Here is a 25,308-nt window from a genome sequence, read left to right on the forward strand (position 1 = left end):
TGGTTCCGAAATCACTTCCTCCGAAAAAGGAAAAATGCACACCACCATACTCAGCTATAAGGGACGAAATCCCACTCAAGAATCCCACCTGGTTGTTTATTTTTTATTTCATTTTAATTTATTTATTTATATTGCATTTCTGGGTTTAAGAATAAGCGAAGATTCAACATTCAACGGACAATTATCGAAAAATGAGAAGAACCGAATCGTTCCCTACCAATGACAGTGGTTACACTAAGACCTAAAACTGGATGTGCTCTTTCGGAAAAGTATTACAACATAAGCGCCACTATATTGTATACTGAGTAGTAATCGGTACGCATAATTTCCCGTTAGCCTATCGACTGCCAAGGCAATCTTTAAGAAAAGCACAACTTTTCAATAAAAAAAAAAAAAAAAAAACAGACTTGATTAACATTTCAAAAGAACTACTTTTCTCTACCTTAGAAGTGTGTTGAGGATGTTGAAGCTCTATAGTTTTGAAATCGTTTCTTCAGCCTTTGTCCGGGCCATTTCCCGTTCTAAAACAGGGTGGTGCCAAACATCGTTGGTTTTAATATATTAATCTTTTATACCAGATTGCCACATGGGTATGATATTCATATTATATAATAACATAGAAACAATATTTTACGCTCAAATATGAGATTTTCTCGTTCCATACAACTTACTTTAAAACCTGTTATAACTTTGTTTAGAAAAGCAAGTTCTCTTTCTAAGGCAGAACGATAAACACGTACTCCTAATACTCGTAGTCCGTGACAACCCCTGGTGGAGCAAAGCCTTGAAAAGGAAGTTAGCAATACCTCAGTTAACATTGCGATATTAGATTCGCTATTTTATATTTTGGGAGTTGTGTGGACTAGTGATTATTTCAATCAGTGATCTGGAAAGGAAATACTATCCCTTTCCAAATTCTACGAATTTTTTCTCGGTGTACATCTCTGACCATATAGGTGCATTATCAGTATTTCTCAGTATTAATTGACTCCCTTCAGGATAAGAAATGGTGATATAATCTCGTAAGTGCCACACATCTTCTAAATTCCAGGAAATATCTTAGTTTCTCATTGTATCTTGGCTGCATTTTAGATAGAGAAAACGAGCAAAATCAATCCTTTAAATAAACAAAAACAAACACCACTTCTTACTTCTTATATTTGTTCTGTATGACGCTTCGTTTTGGTCCATGAGGTCAGTACCTCACATATATTCATTAAATTTGCCAATAATATGTGGTAGAGAAAATTTGATCATCTTCCTCTTAGCTGCAGAGTTTCTCGAAACTTCTTTCACTTGCGGCACGCATTCACAATGTGATATTGCAGGCACCTCTCCGTTGTCGTTCCAACAAAAAATCAGAAGAGTGTCTACACCTTTGGAAGTCAAAAGATCTTCTCTCATCTTTCTATAAAACGTTTGCAGGCTTCAGAAAGCTCCCTGTCACTTCTGACTGTCCTCGCCAACAATTTACCACGTTCTATGAAGGCATCTACAACTTTAGTAGATAGGAAAAGTTGTCTGCAAATACGTCATTACCGACACTGTTTCGTTGCAACGTGTCTGTAAATTTCGTAAGTACCCCTCTAGCTAGATTAAAGTTCGCATTGTACTTGTTTGTTTAGGGAAGGATTTAGATTTCTGGGCTTTCGGCATATGGCAATTTAGCTCGTCACGTTTGAGTTAGGCCGTCCCTCGGCGAGCACACTATCCCGAGAAAGCATTTTGATAAATTAGGACGCTTAACTTACATTTCATTTGTCATGACGTGCTGATTTCTTCCGTCCAAATCGAGACATTGTTTTTGTCAGCTTCAGAATGTCAAACAGGTGTGAATCGGGGGACTGGTCGTATCAACTAACAAAGATAGTCATTATTGCCAACTACTCGAAACACAAAATGCAGCATCAGATTATAAAATACTTAGATATAGACCCGAAACCCAAAATCTGTGAAATGTTGCGATGACGCAACACTAAGCGGATATGGGTTAACGAAGTAGCTTGTTCCAGCAATCGTAAATGCTTTTCAAAGGTTTCGGAAGTGAGCAAATTATCGTCGAAGTACTAGACGATTTCGCTACGTAAATCTGGATCCAATACAAGCCATCGTAGCATTCAATTCTTGAGCAAAAGTACGATAACCAAAGGGCATTCTTTGGTACTGATAACAACTTCGAAACTGAATGCAGTGCAAAGCTGAGATGCTCTTTGTAAAGAACACTGATGATAACTAGATTGTAGTTCCAATACTCTAAATAAAGGCTTGGACTGTAACTTTGGCAATAAATCTTCAATTCTTTCAGGCCTAATATGCCCTAAAACCGAATGAATATTGATAGATTTGAGATCAATACAAAACCTGAGTATATTATTTTTCTTAGTGGTGATTAAAAGTGTAGAATTACTATAAACAAATTCCCTATTGATTGTATCGTTTGTATACACGACTCCAAAAGTGCATTACCACCTGCAATTCTCCCTTTCCTGCAATAGCAGGCAACCCAAAAAGCTCAGCGGTTGGGTTGGTTGCACATTCGAAAGGCGTTGGACTAAACCTCAATTTTGTTACAAATATATCAGTGTGGCAAACTGCAAATAAGATAATAAAATAAATTGTTAAGACTTAACATTTTATTATCGTGATGGCAATGGATGACATAAAAGTTACAAAATCATCTTACCTAAGCAGTTCAAACAAGGTGAATGGTAAGAAACAGACATAAGAGGAAAGCAGTTTCTTTCCTTTTTCCAAAAGAAAATCTCGTAAAAAAGAAAAAGATTATATAATTTAAAGGTTTAATATAAAAGCCTAACAACCCCCCCAAAAAAAACATCCACACGACACAGAAAGAGAGAGAAACACAGAATAAGGAACATCAATGGCTTAGCTGACTAGCGGGCCTCTCACACAAGATAAAGAGATGGGACACTAGTTGTAAACCTAATTGTTATAATAATAATAATAATAATAATAATAATTATTATTATTATTATTATTATTAAAAAATCGTCTACTTTCCCAATCTCTGACCGTACCTAAGAGCATGTCTGCATATAGCGGTCATGTGAGTACATTTTGTCAATGAGTGGCCCTAAAGGTCAAAAGGAATGCAAATCTCTGAAAGAGAGGAACAAAAACTTTCTTATGATAAATTCTAGGAGAAAGTTCGAAGAATTGCTTTTGACGGGTGCTTTCTTGTTTTTCGGGGACAGAAAATTGTGTCGGCTAAGAAATTACAGTATATAATATTGCAAATTTGCAAGTGCATTTATTTACAATGCAATTTGAGGTAATAAAGAAATTGAAGACTTCGGGGCAAACGACCTGTCAAGTCCAAAAAGTGGAAGTATAAAGGAGAGAGCTTCACAAGGATTTCTTTTCATCTGATTTTCTTCAAACTTGGCACCTATATACTTGACCGAAAATAAATGCACACATGTTTTTTTTGTTTCTCTCGGAGAACAGGTTAAAGGAGGCAAAGGGTCCCTTTTAAAAAAAAAGGTACCTTTGATTTAAAAGGACCAAATTAAAGAAACAAAACTCTGCCGATGCAAAGATGACTTCAAAGTACGGGTTTTGAAGTTTTTCACAGAGAAGTTTTGCAGAGGCAATGCTCCTTCAAAATGAAAAAAGGACCCCGAACAATCTTTATGGAAATTGGATTTCGGTGGAATTGTTTGCAACCGTGTTATGTTGTAGATATGATGTTAATGAGAAAAAGTCTCAATGGGCACAACCAAAAATCGTAGGCCGTTTGTCCACCACAAGGCAACTTTCTTAAAAAAAAGCCCAAGAAAACGACATTCGAGATTTTGGACAAAATAACTAAAACCGTGATGTTGTAGATATTGTAATTCCAAAAAAGTCTTAATGCCCATAACCACCAATCACTCATATTTGGCCACTACAGGGCCACTTTTTTGAAAACAGCCAAACATGGTGATATTCTGGATTTCAATGAAAATCAGTAAAACTGTGATGTGTTGTAGATGTTGTGATCCTGAGAAAAAGTCTCAATAAGCACAACCACCAATCACTGACCGTTTGGTAACTACAGAGCCACATTTTTGTCAACAGCAAAATTTAACGTTATTTTGGATTTCATAGCAATTGCTTGAAACGGTGATATGTTGTAGATATTGTGATTCTGACAAAAGGTCTTAATGAGCACAACCACTAATCACTGATCGTTTGGCCACCACGAGGCCATTATTTTGAAAGTAACCGAAGATGGCGATGTTCTTGATTTCGGTAAAAAAGACTAAAACTGTGATATGTTGTAGATATTGTGATTCTGTGAAAAGGTCTTAATGGGCACACCCACTAATCACTGATCGTTTGGCCACTACGAGGCCACTGTTTTGAAAGTAACAGAAGATGGCGATGTTCTTGATTTCGGTAAAAATGACTAAAACTGTGATATGTTGTGCATATTGAGATTCTGAGAAAAGGTCTTAATGGGCACAAACACTAATCAATGACCGTTTGGCCACAACGACGCAACTTTCTTGAAAGTAACCGAAGATGACCATGTTCTGGATTTCGGTAAAATGACTGAAACTGTGATATTTTGTAGATATTGTGATGAAAGGTCTTAATGAGCACAACCACTAATCACTGATCGTTTGGCCACCACGAACCCACTGTTTTGAAAGTAACCGAAGATGGCGATGTTCTTGATTTCGGTAAAAATGACTAAAACTGTGATATGTTGTAGATATTGTGATTCTGAGAAAAGGTCTTAATGTGCACAAACACTAATCAATGACCGTTTGGTCACAACGAGGCCACTTTCTTGAAAGTAACCGAAAATATTGATGGCCTGAATTTCGGTAAAAATGACTGAAAATATATGTTGTAGAGATTGTGATTATGACAAAAAGTCTTAATGGGCACAGCCAATAATCACTGGCCATTTGGACACTACGAGGCCACTTTTTTGAAAGTAAGCGAAAGTGGTGATGTTCTGGATTTAGGTAAAAATGACTAAAACTGTGATATGTTGTAGATATTGTGATTCTGAGAAAATGTCCTAATGGGCACAACCAATAATTACTGACCGTTTGGCCACTACAGGGCCACTTTTTGAAAGTAACGGAACCTGGTGAGGTTCTGGATTTCGGTAAAAATGACTGTAACTGTGATATGTTGTAGATGTGGTGATTCTAAGAAAAGGTCTTAATAGGCACACCAATTAATCACCGACCTTTGGCCACAACTAGGCCAGTTTCTTGAAAGTAACCGAAAATATTGATGGCCTGGATTTCGGTAAAATTGAGTGAAACTGCGATATGTTGTAGCCATTGCGATTGTGAGAAAAAGTCTTAATAGGCACAGCCAATAATCACTGGCCGTTTGAACACTACGAGGGCACTTTTTTGAAAGTAACGGAGCATGGTGGTTCTGGATTTCGGTAAAAATGACTGAAACTGTGATATGTTGTAGATATTGTGATTCTGAATAAATATCCTAATGGGCACAACCAATAAATACTGACCCTTTGGCCACTACAGGGCCACTTTCTTCAAAGTAACCGAAGATGGTGATATTCTGGATTTCGGTAAAAATTACTGAAACTGTGATAGTTGTAGATCTTGTGATTCTGAGAAAAACACACAACTACTAATCACTCACCGTTTGGCCACTACAGGGCAACTTTTTGGAAAGTAATCGAAAATGTTGATGTTCTGGATTTCGGTAAAAATGACTGAAACTGTGATATATTGTAGTTATTGTGATTCTGAGAAAAGGATTTAATAGGCACAACCATTAATCACTGATCGTTTGGCCATTACCGGGCCACTTTTTTGAAAGTAACGGAACATGGTGATGTTATGTATTTCGACAGAAATGACTGAAACTGTGATATGTTGTAGATCTTGTGATTCCGAGAAAAGATCTGAATGGGCACACCCACTAATTACTGACCGTTTGGCCATTACAGGGCCACTTTTTTTAAAGTAACGGAAAATGGTGATGTTCTGGATTTAGGTAAAAATGACTGAAACTGCGATATGTTGTAGCCATTGCGATTGTGAGAAAAATTCTTAATAGGCACAGCCAACAATCACTGGCCGTTTGAACACTACGAGGGCACTTTTTTGAAAATAGCGGAACATGGTGGTTCTGGATTTCGGTAAAAATGACTGAAACTGTGATATGTTGTAGATATTGTGATTCTGAGAAAATGTCCTAATGGGCACAACCAATAAATACTGACCCTTTGGCCACTACAGGGCCACTTTCTTCAAAGTAACCGAAGATGGTGATGTTCTGGATTTCGGTAAAAATTACTGAAACTGTGATAGTTGTAGATCTTGTGATTCTGAGAAAAACACACAACTACTAATCACTCACCGTTTGGATACTACAGGGCAACTTTTTGGAAAGTAATCGAAAATGTTGATGTTCTGGATTTCGGTAAAAATGACTGAAACTGTGATATGTTGTAGATATTGTGATTCTGAGAAAAGGATTTAATAGGCACAACCATTAATCACTGATCGTTTGGCCATTACCGGGCCACTTTTTTGAAAGTAACGGAACATGGTGGTTATGTATTTCGACAGAAATGACTGAAACTGTGATATTTTGTAGATCTTGTGATTCCGAGAAAAAATCTGAATGGGTACACCCACTAATTACTGACCGTTTGGCCATTACAGGGCCACTTTTTTTAAAGTAACGGAACATGGTGATGTTCTGGATTTAGGTAAAAATGACTGAAACTGTGATATGTTGTAGATCTTGTGATTCCACGAAAAGGTCTCTATGGGCACACAGACTAATCACTGACCTTTGGCAACAACCAGGCCAGTTTCTTGAAAGTAACCGAAGATGGTGATGTTCTTGATTTCGGTAAAAATGACTAAAACTGTCATATATTGTAGATTTTGTGATTCTGAGAAAAAGGCACAACTACTAATCACTCACCGTTTGGCCAGTACAGGGCCACTTTTTGGAAAGTAATCGAAAATGTTGATTTTCTGGATTTCGCTAAAAATCACTGAAACTGTGATATGTTGTAGATATTGTTATTCCGAGAAAATGTCCTAATGGACACAACCAATAATTACTGACCGTTTGGCCACTACCGGGGCACTTTCTTGAAAGTAACGGAACATGGTAATGTTCTGGATTTCCATAGAAAAGACTAAAACTGTGATATGTTGTAGATCTTGTGATTCCGAGAAATGGTCTCAATGGGCACACAAACTACTAACTTTCCGTTTGGCCATCACTGGCCACTTTCTTGAAAGTAACCAAAAATGTTGATGTCCTGGATTTCGGTAAAAGTGACTGAAACTGTGATATGTTGTATATTGCTGATTCTGAGGGAAGGTCTTAATAGGCACAACCAGTAATCGCTGACCATTGGCCACAACGAGGCCGCTTTCTTCAAAGAACCGAAAATATTGATGCCCTGGATTTCGGTAAAAATGACTGTAACTGTGATATGTTGTAGATTTTGTGATTCTGAGAAAAGGATTTAATAGGCACAACCACTAATCACTGACCGTTTCGCCACTACAGGGCCAATTTTGGAAAGTAATCGAAAATGTTGATGTTCTGGATTTCGATAAAAATGACTGAAACTGTGATATCTTGTAGATCTTGTGACTCTGAGAAAAGGATTTAATAGGCACGACCACTAATCACTGATCGTTAGGATACTACAGGGCCACTTTTTTGAAAGTAACGGAGTATGGTGATGTTCTGGATTTCTTAAAAAATAACTGAAACTGTGATATGTTGTAGATCTTGTGATTCCGAGAAAAGGTCTCAATGGGCACAACCATTAATCACTGACCGTTTGCCCACAACCAGGCCACTTTCTTGAAAGTAACCGAAGATGGTGATGTTCTGGATTTCGGTAAAAATGACTGAAATTGTGATATGTTTTGGATCTTGTGATTCTGAGAAAAAGGCACAACTACTAATCACTCACCGTTTGGCCACTACAGGGCCACTTTTTGGAAAGTAATCGAAAATATTGATGTTCTGGATTTCGGTAAAAATGACTGAAACTGTGATATGTTGTAGATATTGTGATTCTGAGAAAAGGATTTAATAGGAACAACCACTAATCACTCACCGTTTGGCCACTACCGGGCCACTTTCTTGAAAGTAACGGAACATGGTGATGTTATGTATTTCGATAGAAATGACTGAAACTGTGATATGTTGTAGATTTTGTGATTCCGAGAAAAGATCTGAATGAGCACACCCACTAATTACTGACCGTTTGGCCATTACAGGGCCACTTTTTTTAAAGTAACGGAACATGGTGATGTTCTGGATTTAGGTAAAAATGACTGAAACTGTGATATGTTGTAGATCTTGTGATTCCGAGAAAAGGTCTCAATGGGCACAACCATTAATCACTGACCGTTTGCCCACAACCAGGCCACTTTCTTGAAAGTAACCGAAGATGGTGATGTTCTGGATTTCGGTAAAAATGACTAAAATTGTGATATGTTGTAGATCTTGTGATTGTGAGAAAAGGACACAACCACTAATCAGTGACCGTTCGGCCAGTACAGGGCCACTTTTTGGAAAGTAATCGAAAATGTTGATTTTCTGGATTTCGCTAAAAATGACTGAAACTGTGATATGTTGTAGATATTGTTATTCCGAGAAAATGTCCTAATGGGCACAACCACTAATCACTGACCATTGGCCAAAACCAGGCCGCTTTCGTGAAAGAACTGAAAATATTGATGGCCTGGATTTCGGTAAAAATGACTGAAACTGTGATATATTGTAGATATTGTGGTTCTGAGAGAAAGTCTTAATGGGTACAGCCAATAATCACTCGCCGCTTGGACACTACGAGACCACTTTTTTGAAAGTAAGCTAAAATGGTGATGTTCTGGATTTAGGTAAACATGACTGAAACTGTGAGATGTTGTAGATATTGTGATTCTGAGAAAATGTCCTAATGGGTACAACCGATACTTACTGACCGTTTGGCCACAATCAGGCTACTTGAAAGTAACGAAAGATGGTGATATTCTGGATTTCGGTAAAAATGACTTAAACTGTGATATGTTGTAGATATTGTGATTCTGAGAAAAGGATTTAATAGGCACAACCACTAATCACTGACCGTTTCGCCACTACAGGGCCAATTTTGAAAAGTAATCGAAAATGTCGATGTTCTGGATTTCGGTAGAAATGACTGAAATGATGGAGTGTGTCAGTGGGTCAATTGGATTAAGATTTTTAAATGGGTTGTGGGTCAACAGGATATGACTCACTGCGACACACAACCCACCGTGACCCACTTTGACCCAACAATCCATTCTGACCCACGCTGACCCACCGAACCACTCTGACTCACCAACCCATTCTGCTCAGTGCATTGTAGACAGCTTCTTCTGAGCACTGGTGAATTTGTCTACGTTTTACTTTCAAGGCCTTCTTTTTTCTTCTTTTTTCATTTGTTTCCATTGAAGAAAGAACTTCAGGCACTCTTGCAGAACTTCAGGAAATTGATCATATTTGCAATTGTAATAATAGCAATAGGACTTACTTATTGACTTTTCAGACACAGCCTAAGAGTTTTTAGAGGAGCTAACTACTGGAATTTTTTTTGAATCACCTATAATGTATGAATTATTATATAAAAATTGAATATAACTATGTATGTGTGATCATCATGATCTAATTGCAAAGTCAACTGAAATGACATTTGGCATATACATAGTTAGGCCCTAATCTCAATATCATTTTTTAAAACTCCCTTTTGTTGGGGGGGGGGGGCATTTTCTATATATAGGATTGATTTCTAAAAATAATCGAAAACGATCGATATTAGTTGACGGCCTAATATTGATATTAGGCAGTCCTTGATATGAATCACCGTGACTGCCATGATATAAATTTAACTTCAACTGCTTCTTCAATGTTCTTCTTCTTTTTAGTTTTTACTTTCTATGGCTAGAGTCGAGGGTGAAAAAAATATGCTGTTCAGAAAATGCTGTTTACAATGCAGTGAGCAGAGTGGGTCATGATGGGTGATGGGTCGCAGTGGGTCACGGTGTGTGGTGGGTCACATGTTGTTGACCCACGTCCCACTCAGAAAACTCGACCCACTGACCCACTGACCCACTGACCCACTCACCCACTCCAACTCTGGTTAACGTTTCGGCGTCTGGAGTAAACAAGTTCTGCCAGGGGAACTTTTTTCTTTCAAAATATATTTTTATATGTTCATATTTTTATTATTATTAATTACTTTCTTGCATTTTTTTCCTACATTATCTTAGATTAGTGACCGCAGTTTAGGATAGATTATGTAACGTAAAATACGGTTATGTATGTTTACACTTTCGTTTCTTTCTTTCAAAATGCACTCCTATCTGTTCACGTAGTCCAAACGTAGGCATACACCTCTGTATTGATCAACTATAACATTCTAGTTTATGAGTTTATTTGCTTCGGCTCTTCTGAGCTTAAGATGTAAGTAAAAACATATTAAGAACAAATAATAAAGAAACTAAGTCTACCTGATGGATAAAAATAAGAAATTATATAAAATGCAATGAGCTGATCAGTACGGTACTGTATACGTACTTTTGGGCCACCCTGTATATTATTAATAATTTATTTCTTGCATTTAATAATAACTAGCTGAAAATAACCACTTTTCGCATGGGTCAGATAAAATATCTATGTAAACAAACTGAACAACGAAAGGGGGAGCGGTGGCTCAGTGGTAGAGCGTTCACCTCTGGTGCTTAGGGTCCCGGGTTCGATTCCAGCCCCCGCCAAGTGAACTTTGTGGTGGACAAACACCGTGCTCGTGGGTTTTCTCGGGGTTCTCCCGTTTCCTCCCACTGTCTTCATTCCACCATTTCATTTACCTCTCATAATCACCGTCTCCTTTAGCCTAACCGGCATAACCGTGGGACGTAAAACTCAAAGATTTCATTTCATTTTTGAACGAAACGAAAATATATCGGTAATTTTCTACTTCTTTTACATATCGCGGGAAACGCCCCTTGAGACCTCCTGGTTCAAAATTTAAAAAGAACGCCTCTGGCTCCCAAGCGATGAGAGCTGTATTTAGAAGTCAACTCCTCTGGAAGAATCACCATTCATCTCAGCGACCGTGAAAACTAAGGATTTGATACTAATATAGGTCATTTTGGATTATTTTTACGTGTTTCGGTACATCTCCCCCTCCAGGTGACCCCGGCCCGCACGCAATGGTAGCTGATTTTGAAAGTCATCGCTAATTGAAGTGTCACCATTGATCTCAGTGACCGTGAAAACTATGAACAAATATCGGCCATTTTCTAATATTATTACATGTCTCGGTAAACGTTTCCCTCCCCTGAGACCCCTGGTTTGATTTTTTTTTAAAATAAAAACCACTTGGTCCTGGTCTGGGGCCTGGACAAAAGTATCCGTTATTAAAATTTAGTAACTTTTTGTCAACTCGTCTGATCCCCAGGCCGCACACAGACAGACACACAAGCAAACTCGAACAGATAGAACAAACAGCGTTCTTTCGCATAGAATGTTGTTGCTTCCACCCAGCCTAAGTGCCGGAGGGCTTCTTTTATACGTAAACACGCGTGTAGTCCTGGTATTAGCTGTTTTGTTGTTATTGACCTTGAAGAACTAACAAATGGTTTCTCATGAAGTCACAAGTCGCTTTAGTCCGTGAAGTTGATATACAGTAGAAATGACCTATGCATTACTCACCCGTTGTGAAATAGAAAGATTATGTTGGTTTTATGTGAACAGCCACAAATCTGTTATAGCAAGAAGCCTTTCCAAAACTACTTCCTATCTAGATTAAATTTCACGGCTAACTTTTTGAATCATACACAAAAGTATCATTGATATGTTAGTGTTAATAATATTTATGGAACCAAAGACAGGTTTTAAACTTCCAAACTATGATGTGCATAAAAGTCGGAAATCTTATAGAGTGGTTTCATCCGTGTGTCTGTTGACAGATACCAGAGCAAAGAAAGTGATATAGAGAAATGGTTTTCTGCTATTGATTCTTCATCCAATGAATAGAATAGGTTCCATTTCATCCGTTAACTCTATATTGAAGCCAGAAGTGGTTCAAATTAGCAATTTCTGGTTCTAACATTTAATCCATAGATGAAAACGGTAACATACATGAAAACTTTTTTTTTTTTTTTTTGTAAACGATTGCGCGTGTATAGGCAACATATCATGGTCACTCACAATCTCTACTAAAATTGAAAATGGTTTAAATTTGTTATTACTTCCGGTATCAACAACAGTTTCAACTTTTATCGCCATAGCATAAAACGGTAACATAGCGAGAACTGATTTTTGAAAACCAGTTACCATCTAGAGACAACATCACGGGTACACAAAATATTCTACCGAAATTATAAATGGTTGAAAGTTACTATTACTTCCGGTTTCAATTTCCAATTTCCGTCTAATAGAAATAGTAAATGCTTCAAGATGTGGTCTTTTGCAATTAATTCAGTATCCAAAGAATATATTTTATTTCCTCCGTTAATCTTCTACTCAAACCGGAATTGCTTCAAATTAGCCATTTCCGATTTCAACGTTTGTCGATATATAAAGAAAATGATAACGGATAGTGAGAAGTGGTTTCTGCAAACGATTTAGAGTCTAAAGACAAATATCTACAATACTAAATTCGGGTGTAGTTAGAGTTTATTATAACTTCTGGTTTCAATAACGGTTTCAACGTTTATCGCTATAGAATGAAAGCGGCAGTAGATAGCTAGAAACAGTTTTAAGCAAACGATTCAGCCTCTCAACATATATATTGTTACTATTCATATAACTCTACTAAAACTGGAAATTGTTCAAATTTACTAGTACTTCCTGCTCCAATACTGATTTCCGTAGAGCAAAAATGGTAAAAAGATATTAAAAAGTGGCTTTTTGCAATCGATTCATCGTCTCAAGAATTGCCTCCTCCATCTCCGTGGCAGCTTTGATCAAAGCAGAATTTGTTAAAATTAGCCATATTTTGTTTGAACGTTCCTCGCCATAGAGCAAAAACAGTAACAGATAGAACATTTATGTCCAAACGATTTACCGTCTCTAGGCAACATACCATAATTATTGTCAACACCCTACCGGAACAGAAAGTGGTTCAAATTGACTATTATTTCCTATTTCAATTCTTTTTTCCATAGATCAAAACAATAGGAGATATCAGGATACGGCTTTTTTTACGATCAACAGGAAGTGGTTCAAATTAACTATCATTTCCTATTTCAAGTCTTGTTTCCAGGAATCAAAACAATAGGAGATATCAAGATACGTTTTTTTTAAATCAACTCAGGGTCGTAAGGAAATGTTCCTCCAAGAATTCAGCATCCCAAGAATATTTTCCACCAATTCCTATTCAAAACAGAAGTAGCTGAAGTTAGCCAAGTTCGATTTCAACGTGTATTGCTACAAGTTTAATCTATGACTAAGAGTTTCAACTTGTTGCATATATTAGACGAGTTACCAGTACCAATACCAAACTAAAAGAAGTGAGTATCGTTTCACAGTGTGAAACGAAGATTTCCAAACTATATGAATTCAATAGTGAAACTTGAAGTAGTGTTATCATCTGTCACAAAAGAAAATGCTCGTTTTTCGCGGGATAGTATCTTTCTATCACCTCTCGATTTAATTAAATGTTTTAAAGGACCAATCCCTAACCATAAATCGATAAATGTATTACCTCTCGTTTTGCAGCTCAGACAAGATACGATAGAAATATCGTAAACCTTAATAGAAAGACAAATAGCTACGTTCTTTTACAACCTTGAAACTTACGAATATTAGCAGTATATATTTACAGAGTAGGGAGTTTCTGCTACGTTATTCCGTAGTTTATTAGATCCGTACAGAACTACCACCCAGATGCTATGTGAGCATTGTGGTGGACAAATACCGTGTGCCTGGGAGTTTCCGGGGTGGTTTCGCTTCCTCCCACTGTTTTCATTCCACCAATTCATTCCATCATCATCCATACAGCCTGAGCCGTAGTTACCTAAAGAACGTATGACAAAGCCAAGTACTTGACCTACTAAGTAGAATTTGGTACGCTACCTTTAGACCACGGAGGCCAAAACCGTGAACTGGCGTGCTCATAAGATCAGTACAATTTGTAGTTATGTTCAATTAGCAAGCCAAATACCAAATGATGTTACATGTTCCTGTATTCTTTATATCATAGTATGGTACTACAAATATAACAAAATATTATGATGAAATAAATCACCAAGACGCCAGGGTCGATTAGGTGTTCCTGGAACGGTGGCTCAGTGATTGAGCGTTCACCACTGGTGGATGGGGTCCCTGGTTCGATCCCAGGTCTCGCCAAATGAAATTTGTGGTGGACAAACACCGTGTGTGGGGGTTCTCGACGTTCTCCCGTTTCCTCCCACTTTATTAATTCCACCATTTTATTTATTTCTCATCATCACCGTCTCCTTTAGCCTAGCCGGCATAACTGTGGGACGTAAAACTCAAAGATTTCATTTGCATTGTTTTGTTTTCGTATTACTAGTAATAGCAGCAGTGGTATTCGCTGTCGTATTAGTACAGTAGTAAGTAGTAGCAGTAGTGGTAATTGTAACAGTAATAGCAGTGGCGGCAATAGTGGAATTAGCACTAGCATTCGTAATCGTAATAGTAATAATAGTATTAGCAGTAGTAGTTGTAGTATTAGAATCACATACGGTGTAGAAGTTTTACATATCTTCTCTGTTACTCGTAATGCATTAATGAGTGTAGTATAAGACTTTTACGTCCATGAGCTGTATTATTGTATAATAAACATGGCTGGACATAGCAAGCACAAATAACAAATAGACAGACAGTATAGGGATATGGAAAACAAACCTTGGGTAACTTTTCACACGATTTTCCCATTTGAGAAGGACAAATAGACATTGCAATATTATGACGACACATCTCTCATTTTGCATTGCATACTGAAGGATTGACTTGATTTATCAACTTGGTTGTTCTCAGGCCGGTTACGCCTGGCCCGTTTAGAGCCCGGCTCGTTCGTGCCCGGCCAGTTTAGGGTCCGGCCCGTTTGTGCCCGGCCCATTCTCTGCCCGGCTCGAGATTCGGGCTGGATCGGGTCGAGCCGGACACAGAATACAGATCCATCCGGGCCGTCTTCGTGCCTGGCTTTGCAGGGCTCTGGTCTACAGACACACGGATAAAACCGTTCTATAAGACTTTCAGCACAGCATAGGTTTGAAGGTCATTTCTATATTAACTTCATGAATTAAAGGGAACTTGTATTCCTCGAAAGACATTTGTTGGTCCTTCAAGGTCAATCGAGCAACGAAAAAACTGATATTAGGAGTATTTTAACACGCCACTCACTACAACGATATAACAGAATGCTGCCTACGGCTGTTAATAAAAGGCTTTACTAGATGGAACTCGCTAGCACAGTAGCAACGTTATATGCCAAACAACGTTGTACTGTGTAAGAAATGCTAGGGGTTGTTCTGTCCATGTGCGCCGCCTCCTTGGTGTTCCCTGATTCCAGCACTCACACAAATAATCTTGTCAGGGCGCTGCAGGCAAGATTTTTAGTTTCGAAACATAATAATCATAATAAAATAAATATTTCTCGCTTGACACTATCAAAAAATAAACAATTAAAACATAGAGATGGGAGTTAAAATTTCTAACCTCTAAAACATAATTGATTGTTTCAAATGCGTTTGTGCAAAGGCAACCAAGGAACACACTAAGTTAGTCACTTTATACTTTATGTCCACAACAAAACCCTTGCAGAGGGCGCGGTGGCTCGGTGGTAGAGCGTTCACCTCTGGTGCTTGGGGTCCTGGGTTCGATCACAGTCTCCGCCGAGTGGACCTTGTGGTGGACAAACACCGTGCTCGTGGGATTTCTCGGGGTACTCCCGTTTCCTCCCACTTTCTTCATTCCACCATTTCATTCATCTCTCTTCATCACCGTCTCCTTTAGCCTAACCGGCATAACCGTGGGACGTAAGACTCAAAGATTTCATTTTCAAAGTCCTTGCAAGTTCTTTTTGCAATACCATTAAAATTATTTTCTTTTATGATGATATTTTCATTTTAATTTGTATGAATGTAGTATTTTCTTTTAGTAACGTTTGGTAATATCACTGCCTCTTGCACTCATTCTGCATCATGTAAGTTGTTAAAATGTACACTAAATACCACGATTATATATGTTGGGAATATGCATTACAGTAATTAAACTTGAACCCGGGTTTAAACCTGTTTCTTTACGTTTAAGTCAGCCGTGTTACCGACTGAGCTAGGACAGTCCCAAATTATCCTTATATTAACGGTATATTTTACTTTTTCACAGCACAGCCCTTTATGAAAGTGTTCATAAAAGATTTTAACTAAAAAGAAATCAATCAAAAAAAAATCGAGACTCCCCTGAAAACATATAACACGTCCCGCCATTTATATGCACCCACATACATTTTGGAAAGTCGGCGCCGTTGGTTCTATCTGTTGTGTTTGAAATCAATGTTTCCGGGGGGGGCACACTTCGTATTCCGGGGACACTATTGATAACTTTCTATTTTTTATTATATTATAGACGTATTATTTTGGTTTCTTCCGGGGGGCAGTCTCAGAGCTCCGGGCGGGTAGTACCCCCTAAAAACACTTCTGGAAGAAACACTGAAATACACCTAATCTAATATAAATAAAATAAAAAGTTTGTTTGTGTGTCTGTCTGTCTGTATATATGTATCTGTGTGCTGCCTGGAGACCAGACGAGAGGACCGAGAGTTACCAAATTTTGATCTTGGGTACCTTGGCCCTGGTTCCAGATCAAGACGAAGCGTTTTTTTTTAAATCGAACCAAGAAGTCTCAGGAGACGTTTACAGGGACATGTAAAAGTAGTAGAAGATAACCGATATTAGTGTCAAATTCAAAGTTTTGGCGGACGCTGAGATCAATGGTGAAACTCCGATTGCATTAACTTCATAATTAACCCCACATAGTTGCGGGTCGGGTTACCGGAGGGGATACCTGACATGTAAAAATAATCCAAAATGGCCGATATTAATGTCAAATCCAAAGTTTTCGCACTCGCTGAAATCAACGGTGATACTACTAATACAGGCGTTGACTTCCAAATACAGCCACCATGCGAATAATGGGTTTTTCTGATAGTTATTAATAAATGCAAGAAATAAATTATTAATAATAAATGGGAACAGATAGGAATGCATTTTGAAAGAAAGAAACGAAAGTGTAAACATACATAACCATGTCTGACTTTACATAATCTATCCTAAACCACGATCACTAATCTAACAAGAAGAAAGTAGACTTTCGTAAATTAACTTCGGGGTAATTTTTCGCGAGGTAGTATTGCACATTTAAAATATGAATATTTAGGGATGCGCACGAGGCAAGACATGTCTCGAATCTAGACTGGAATTCGAGTTCAGACACACTTTGTAAAATTCGAGATAAGTCAAGACAAACTTATTTCTCGACTAATTTTCGAGCCGAGTCGAGACTTTTCGTAAAAATCTCTACTCGACTCGAATGTCTCGAAAATCTTTCTATAATTTTTAATATTATTTTGAAGAAAGTATTCAGTCAGAAACAGCCTTGAAACCAATTCCAGTATTTATTACTTTAGAAAGGTACCGAACGCATAAACTTAATGGTTAATCTTTCGAAATCATGATTTAATTTTCAGCTCAATTCAGCTAATTAAAACTAATAATTAATGTAGTGATATTTGATTGTACTTCAAATATAATAATAATAATAATAATAATAATAATGCTCTGGGGGACATACACGTGAGCATGTATCTAGTATAGCTCGAGCAAGGCACAATGACGGCCGACGCGTACGGCACACTGCTTGCAGACTACGTACACCCCTTGATGATGACCATGTTTCCCAACGGTAGTGGCATTTTTCGACAAAATAATGCACCATGTCACAAGGCCAGGAGTGTGATGAAGTGGTTCGAGAAATGTTCAACAATGTTCTATATCTGTTGACGGTGTGCGAATTACAAGGGGGATGAGGGAAATCCCCATTGGTAATACTATATGTTCCTATAACCAAAGGAGATTTCCCTCCATGTCAAAGAACTATGTGCTGTGTAATTAAAATACATGTGATCAGATAGGAATGTATTTTGAAAAAAAGAAAAGAAACGGTAAACATACATAACCGTATTTAACTATGCATAACCTGACTAAACTAACCGATGGTAACTAATCTAAAATAATGTAGGAAAGATGCAAGAAAGCAATTAATAATAATAAATATCAACTTGTAGAAATATATTTTGAAAGAACAATGTTCCCCAGAAGTAACCTTGTAAATTTAGGATTTAGGATTTAGATTTCTGGGCTTTCGGCATCTGAGACAATTTAGCCCGTCACGTTCGAGGGATGACGTCTCTAGGCGAACACACTTTCCGAGGAAAGGGAAGGAAGAAAGGATTGGGGAAGAAAGGATGTGATCTGAAACCTAAGGTATCACCCTGGCATCTTCCTGGTGTGAATGTGAAAAACCAAGGAAAATCTCATTGAGTTGTTGAGTTGATTTTAGTTTAGCGTGTCTTTTAGCAGGTAGGCTATATGAGACGTGGACCTACTGATTAACGTGGAATCCGAACCACATGAGCTCCCGCCGGGAATCGAACCCGGGTCTCCCACGCCAAAAGGAAAATCTCATTCAGGGTGACTGGCCTGAAAAAACTTTTAAATTTTTCGACCGAGTGCCCCCACCAGGAATCGAACATGGGACCGCCTTCACGTAATCATATAAACGTATGTTTGTCTATTCCATTACATTGCGAATAGGCGAAATTGGAACAATGTTGTATTGGAGTCAGTCAATTAGTTCGAATGAAATCTGTTATTCGTAGCACAATCCCTTCGAGGACATTTCCAAGATCGGGGCAGTAACCCACATGGTCGAAAGTAGTGTTTCCACGAGATGAGACGAGAGAAGACTTCAAACTGTCTCGTTTCGTCACATATCTCGTCTCGTGGCAACACTAGAGCGGATGAGGCCCACAAAAAGGAGTTCTTATACAAAGTGGTTAAAATTACAGCTTTTAACCACTTTCATTTGGTTATCAGCACAACACGACAACACGACTACAATCTTCCAATCAGTGTTTCTTTCAGAAAAAAAGGTTCCTGGGAAGTATATTTAGGATTCCGGGGGTACTGCTAGTATTATTCTATTATAGATGTATTATTTTGGTCTCCCCGTGGGGGCACTCTCAGAGTTCCAGGGGACAGCACCCCAAAAACATGTCTGGAAGAAACACTGATTAAAACAACGACTACTTAGTTTCGACCACGGGCGCCCGAAGGAAGGAGGAAGAGGCCCGGCCCCATTGCTCACGAAAATATATGTGTAATATAGCAAACTACGTATATTAAATACCAGGCGTAATATAGCAATCAAGATGACCCCCCTTAAAAATTTCTTCGGGCGCCAATGGTTTCCAGTAATGAATTATTACGTCACGAATATTTGTCAATATCGTCGGTACAGTCGAAAGGCAAGCCTTCCCCACTTATTCTGAAATCCTTTTTTCAAAGCCTCTGGCGCCATTTCAAAAAATAAGAAGGCCTATGTGACTTTCTGGTTTCAAAAATGACTTTGGTTCGAATAACATCATAAAACAATAAAAATAAACTAATTTTTATTGTCAAACCAGCATCCATTCAAACTCAGTACAGAAAAAGGCCTACACGTTTCTGTCTTTGTTCGGAACGAGAAAACTCATGAAACAATGGTTAGTTGCTGATGAAACTGGCATTAAGAGAACTTGTATTTCTATAAAGGATTTTTATACATAGATATAACCACCAGCCCTTGGAATGAAATCTTCTGAAACACTGATCTCAAAGAATGGTTTAACATTTTACTTGAATCTGGAACAGTATCACTAAATATTTAAACTTGAATTGGTTGGAAAATGGAAATGAAAGCTGTTTGTAAGAATCATTTAAAAAAATAACTTTAGGTCTTCCTTGTTCTTTTAGGATAGTCCTCATTTGAAATAAACGCTGGTATACTTTCGAAGGCAATAATTTATTCCGAGTTAATAAATTTTAAAACAATTTCAAAAACTGTCTTTGCATTTTTGAGACATGAGACGATACGAGGCATTCCAAGAGACGTCTCGTCTCGTCTCGTAAACGAGACGGGACAAGTAGTTTCTCTCATCTCGTGTCCCTTTATCAAAGGTTTCTGTCTCGTCTCGTGGTAACACTAGTTGAAAGAGAGAAAGAAATGAAATCTTTGAGTTTTACGATTATTCCGGTTAGGGTAAAGGAGACGGTGATGATGAGTAATGAATGAAATGGTGGAATGAACAAAGTGGGAGAACCCCGAGAAAACCCACGCACAAGGTGTTTGTCCACCACAAAGTTCACTTGTCGGGGACTGGGATCGAACCCGGGACCCCAAGCACCAAAGTTGAACGCTCTACACCTGAGCCACCGCGGCCCCAAGAAAGAAACATATATGAGTACACACACACGGATAAAGTAGTCATACATGTATTTTAATCTTCTGACTACTTAACCCCGACTAATTTAAGATTGCAAGAAAGTAATTATTAAGAAGAAATATAAACATATAGAAATGTATTTTGAAAGAAAAAAAAGCAAATCGTACCAGCCGTGTTATGAATCTGGGTTGCCCACTCAACAAGCAGACACCTTACCGAATTATCTGCGGCAGAACTTGCAATTTGTGGTTTCGAAGCTTTATTTATACTGTGTGTGTTACGTAACGACGCTACGGGATGTCATTACTAGTGCGACCACCTCATTCAAGACCCGTTTTGTAAATTGGAGGAAAAAAGAGTAATTTTGTAAATCAACAAAACGGATCTTGTATATATAGGGTGTAACTAAAAGGTACGGCAAAACTTCATGGGTGGATTCCTTATTGGTAGATAAGCAAAAAAGTTCAGATGACCATATGTCGGGAAATGCATCGTTCCAGAGTTACGGCCTTTGAGCCGACTAATGATGTGAAATATTCACATTCTGGTCGCTCCTTAATGTGTCTCAATTTAAACCTCAATATATCAAACTATGATTAAGATAGGAAGATAATTTTAGTAGCAATGTGTTCTGCAAAAATTAAGCTTTCCGCTGATATGCAATTTATGAGTTTATCCGCAAGGAATGTCATCTCCAAAATGCTGATGCAAAAATCAAACCAAAAACAAGTAATTACCCTCCCATGCCCACCGTGGTACTCCCACACATACATAAAATATACAGGGTGAGTCAAAAGTCCTTGGACACCTGTATAAGTTTGAAAATCGACGGGAAAAGTAAAAAGTGATGATGGGAACAGAGGTTTGATGAGGGGCCGCAACTATTGAAGTGTATGTCATTCATGGCCGCCATCTTGAAATCCGCCATTTTGGATTCAAGTCACTTTTTTAAATGGGAAGGGGGTGTATGACCCATCAAATAACACTAGCTTGAGCTCAGGAATTTAGTGGTGTAATTTGTTTTTCCTATCTAGTACAGTTTAGAAGTTATTAATGTTCATAGGTGGGAAATTACCTTAATACTGAATGCTACAACACATGTTCTACGTGTTGTCCATTCCGTGCAATGCACAACTGTAGTCGCCGCAACCACTCTTACTGCACACGGAGATGTCTCCTGAAATTTGGTCATAGGCTTGTTGGATGCGTTCCTCGAGGTGTCTCAAATCACGGATTGTCTCAGCATACACTATCTGCTTAATATGTCCCCATAGATAAAAATCAAGGGGCGTTAAGTCAAGATATCTGGGCGGCCACTCCACGGGACCACAGTGACCAATTCACTTCCGTGGCAGTTGTTCATCCAACCTTTGACGGACACCAAGTCTATAGTGTGGAGGGGTTCCATCGTGCTGAAAATAAGATGGGAAAATGCCGTCAGCGTTCAGTATGGCAGGGAACGCAAAGTCCTGCAACAGCATCAGATACTGTGGTGCAGTTAAGGTGTTGTAAATGAAAAATGGCCCAATGATGCGGATGTCCCATATGCCACACCACACCACCACCTTCGCTGGACTATGTTCTCGACTAGGGTCAACCCAGTTTGAATTTGCGAAACACCAGTATCGACAATTATGTCCATTAACCTCCCCGTTCAAAGTGAAATACGCCTCGTCACTGAACAGTATGCCCTTGACAAACGCAGGATCCAAATGAAATGAAATGAAATCTTTGTTTTACGTCCCACAGTTATGCCGGTTAGGCTAAAAAAGACGGTGATGATGAGTAATGAATGAAATGTTGGAATGAAGAAAGTGGTAGGAAACGGGAGAACCCCGAGAAAACCCACGCACACGGTGTTTGTCCACCACAAAGTTCACTTGGCGGGGGCTGGGATCGAACCCAGGACCTCAAGCACCAGAGGTGAACGCTCTACCACTAAGCCACCGCGGCCCCTAACGTAGGATCCAGTTCGTGTTGTTCAGTAGCCCACATGCAGAACTCCAACCGGCGATCAGGGTCATCTTCGTTCAGTTTATGTTGTAAGGATGCCACTGATTGGCGTGCAATATCCGGACAACGGAGGATTGGCTTATTGGACATGCTAGGGACACACGATGGGTTCTTCGTTTAGGACTTTTCACAAACGACGCAACAACCGCCATTGCAGTTTCCTCATTGGTGGCAGTCTTTGGTCACCCACTACGTACCCTATCTTGAACAGAGCCCGTCTCTCGGAATTTGGTGATCACCTGAGCCACCGTGCTGTGCGATACCGGTTTTCTGTCTGAGTGCCGTCGGTTGTAGTCAGCTGCTATAGTTCGGTAGCTGGGTTCCACTGATATAAGGATGATTTCGATCTTCTGTTCACGTGTCAGACGTATTTTAGATCACCTGGAACAGAGAGAACTGGGTCAGTATCAAGGTAATTTCTCACTTTTGAACATTAATAACTTCTAATCCGTACAAGATAGAAAAAAAATACACCACTAAATTGCTGAGCTCAAGCTAGTGTTATTTGATGTGACATACACTTTCTTCCCATTTAGAAATATGACTTGAATCCAAAATGGCGGATTTCGAGATGACGGCCATGAATGACATACACTCCAAAAGTTGCAGCCCCTCATCAAACCTCTTTTCCCATCATCACTTTTTACTTTTCCCGTCGATTTTAAAACTTATGCAGGTGTCCAAAGACTTTTGACTCACCCTATATATATATATAGACGGAAAGCATCGTCCTTTAGAAATACATAGATACCAAAAATATATTTTTAGTTTAATTAGGGTCTGAGTTATTAAGGTATAAATTGAGTCACATTAAGGAGTGACCAGAATATGACTATTTCCACCATTAGGCGGCTCAATGGCCGTAACTCTGTAATGATACATTTCCCGACATATGGTCATATGAACGATTTTGCTTGTCTACCCATAAGGAATACACCCCTGAAATTTTGCCGTACCTTCTTGTTACACTCTGTATATATGTGTGTTGGAGCAACAGTAAGTTCCCAAGAATATAGATTAATTCATTTTTTATTTTAACCTATACAACAAATGCTTTTTATGAAAGCAAGGAGCCTGCGAGTTAAAGATGGTTAAAGACCGTAAATAAAATTGAAGATCTGAATTGCAGAACATCCGAAGTCCACCGAGTACTTTTTTTGTTTTTATAAGAAAGACAAAAAATTATACTTGGAATGCTATTCTGTTTAGCTGAAATTATTTTGAATTTTTTTAAAAAGTTTTGATTTGGACTTGCGTATTATGCAAGTGAATAGCCCTGAAACATAGATGCTAACATAAAAAACAGGAAACGAAAAATACGAAGAAAAAGAGTGGACTTGGGATATTTTGTAATTCAGGTTTTCAATTCAAACTTCAAATGGAACTGGGGTAACTCCAGACAATGGCTGACCTAACACTTTGATAATAGCGGGTGTAATGGCTGATTTAAGAACACAATTGATATGTCCTGTGTAGCTAAGTATACTCCCACCCTTCCCCCTCAACATTGGATACGGAAATGGAAAACTTATTTAGAATTTGATTGTTGATTCCAGTATATTTCAAGCATCACTTCTCAGAATCTGGGCCTGTGATATGTCGATATATCGCTATCATCGATATCTATATTATCATATATCAACATTCGATATCGCAAATATATGGACATGAATATATCATTCTAAATTTTCGATATCGATTTTCGGGGAGTGGGGAGGCGAGGTATAAAGGTCCCCGAAGACTTGCGATGGATGAAGAAATTAAACTTACTTTTTGCAAGATTGTTTTCTAATCATAATATCTTTATTACCAAACACTGCACTGTAGATACATCCACTTGCAAATTTGCAATATTATATGATGTAATTTCTTAGGCGCCAGAACTTTTTTTCCCTGAAAAAAGAAACAAAAAATCACGTGCAAAAGCAAGTACTTCGAACTTTGAACTAGAATTTATCATAAGAAAGTTTTTTGCTTCTCGATCTAGGAGATTCCATCCCTTTTGGCCTTTGGGACCGCTAATTGACAAAAGGTGCACGCATGATCGCTATATGCATTCATGCTCTTAGGCAGAGTCAGAGATTTAGAAAAGGAAACGACTTTTTAATAATAATAATAATAATAATAATAATAATAATAATAATAATTATTATTATTATTATTATTATTATTATAACAATGGGGTTTACAACTAGGGTCCCGTCTCTTTATCTTGCATGGAAGGGCCGCAAGTCTGCTACGCCACTGGTGTCCCCTATTCTGTGTTTGTCTCTTTTTCGTTTCGTGTAGATATTTGTTTTTTGCTGTTAGACTGTTATATGAAATTTTATATTATGTAACTTTTTCTTTTTATGAGTTTCTTTCTTTTGGGTGGGGTGGGGGGGAAGAGAGAAATGCTTTCTTCTGATATCTGTTTCTTACCATTCATCTTGTTTGAACTGCTTAAGTAAGTCATTTTGTAACTTTTGATGTCATCCAACTCCGTCACAACAATAAAATTGTCACTCTTAACAATTTGTTTTATTCCCTTATTTGCAGTTTGCCACACTGATATATTTGTGACAAATTTGAGATTCAGTCCAACGCCTTTCGAATTCGCAACCAACCCAACCGCCGAGCTTTTTGGGTTGCCTGCTATTGCAGGAAAAGGAGAATTGCAGGTGGTAATGCACTTTTGGAGTCGTGTATACAAATTGATATCGATTTGTAAAAATTTTATATTCTCACCTCATACGAAGGGCAACAATTTATAAGCGACTGAATATTGTTTTCATTCA

The 25,308-nt window shown here is 38.3% G+C and overlaps 1 protein-coding gene across 10 annotated transcripts in view; it reads right to left on the bottom strand.

Moving 5' to 3' along the window:
- gprs (speckle type BTB/POZ protein) overlaps window positions 1-25,308 on the bottom strand; it is a 410,903-nt gene that overhangs the window by 364,152 nt on the left and 21,443 nt on the right. The window contains exon 2 of one of the 10 annotated variants that reach the window (XM_081740474.1): window positions 22,729-22,912. The exons of the other annotated variants lie outside the window; for them this stretch is intronic. The gene's annotated coding sequence lies outside the window, so the exon portion shown is untranslated. The remainder of the gene's footprint in view (window positions 1-22,728; window positions 22,913-25,308) is intronic. 10 annotated transcript variants of the gene reach the window in all.

Source organism: Thermobia domestica, chromosome 15 (genome assembly GCF_964235325.1).
Source record: "Thermobia domestica chromosome 15, izTheDome1.hap1.1, whole genome shotgun sequence".
NCBI classification, from domain to species: Eukaryota; Metazoa; Arthropoda; class Insecta; order Zygentoma; family Lepismatidae; genus Thermobia; species Thermobia domestica.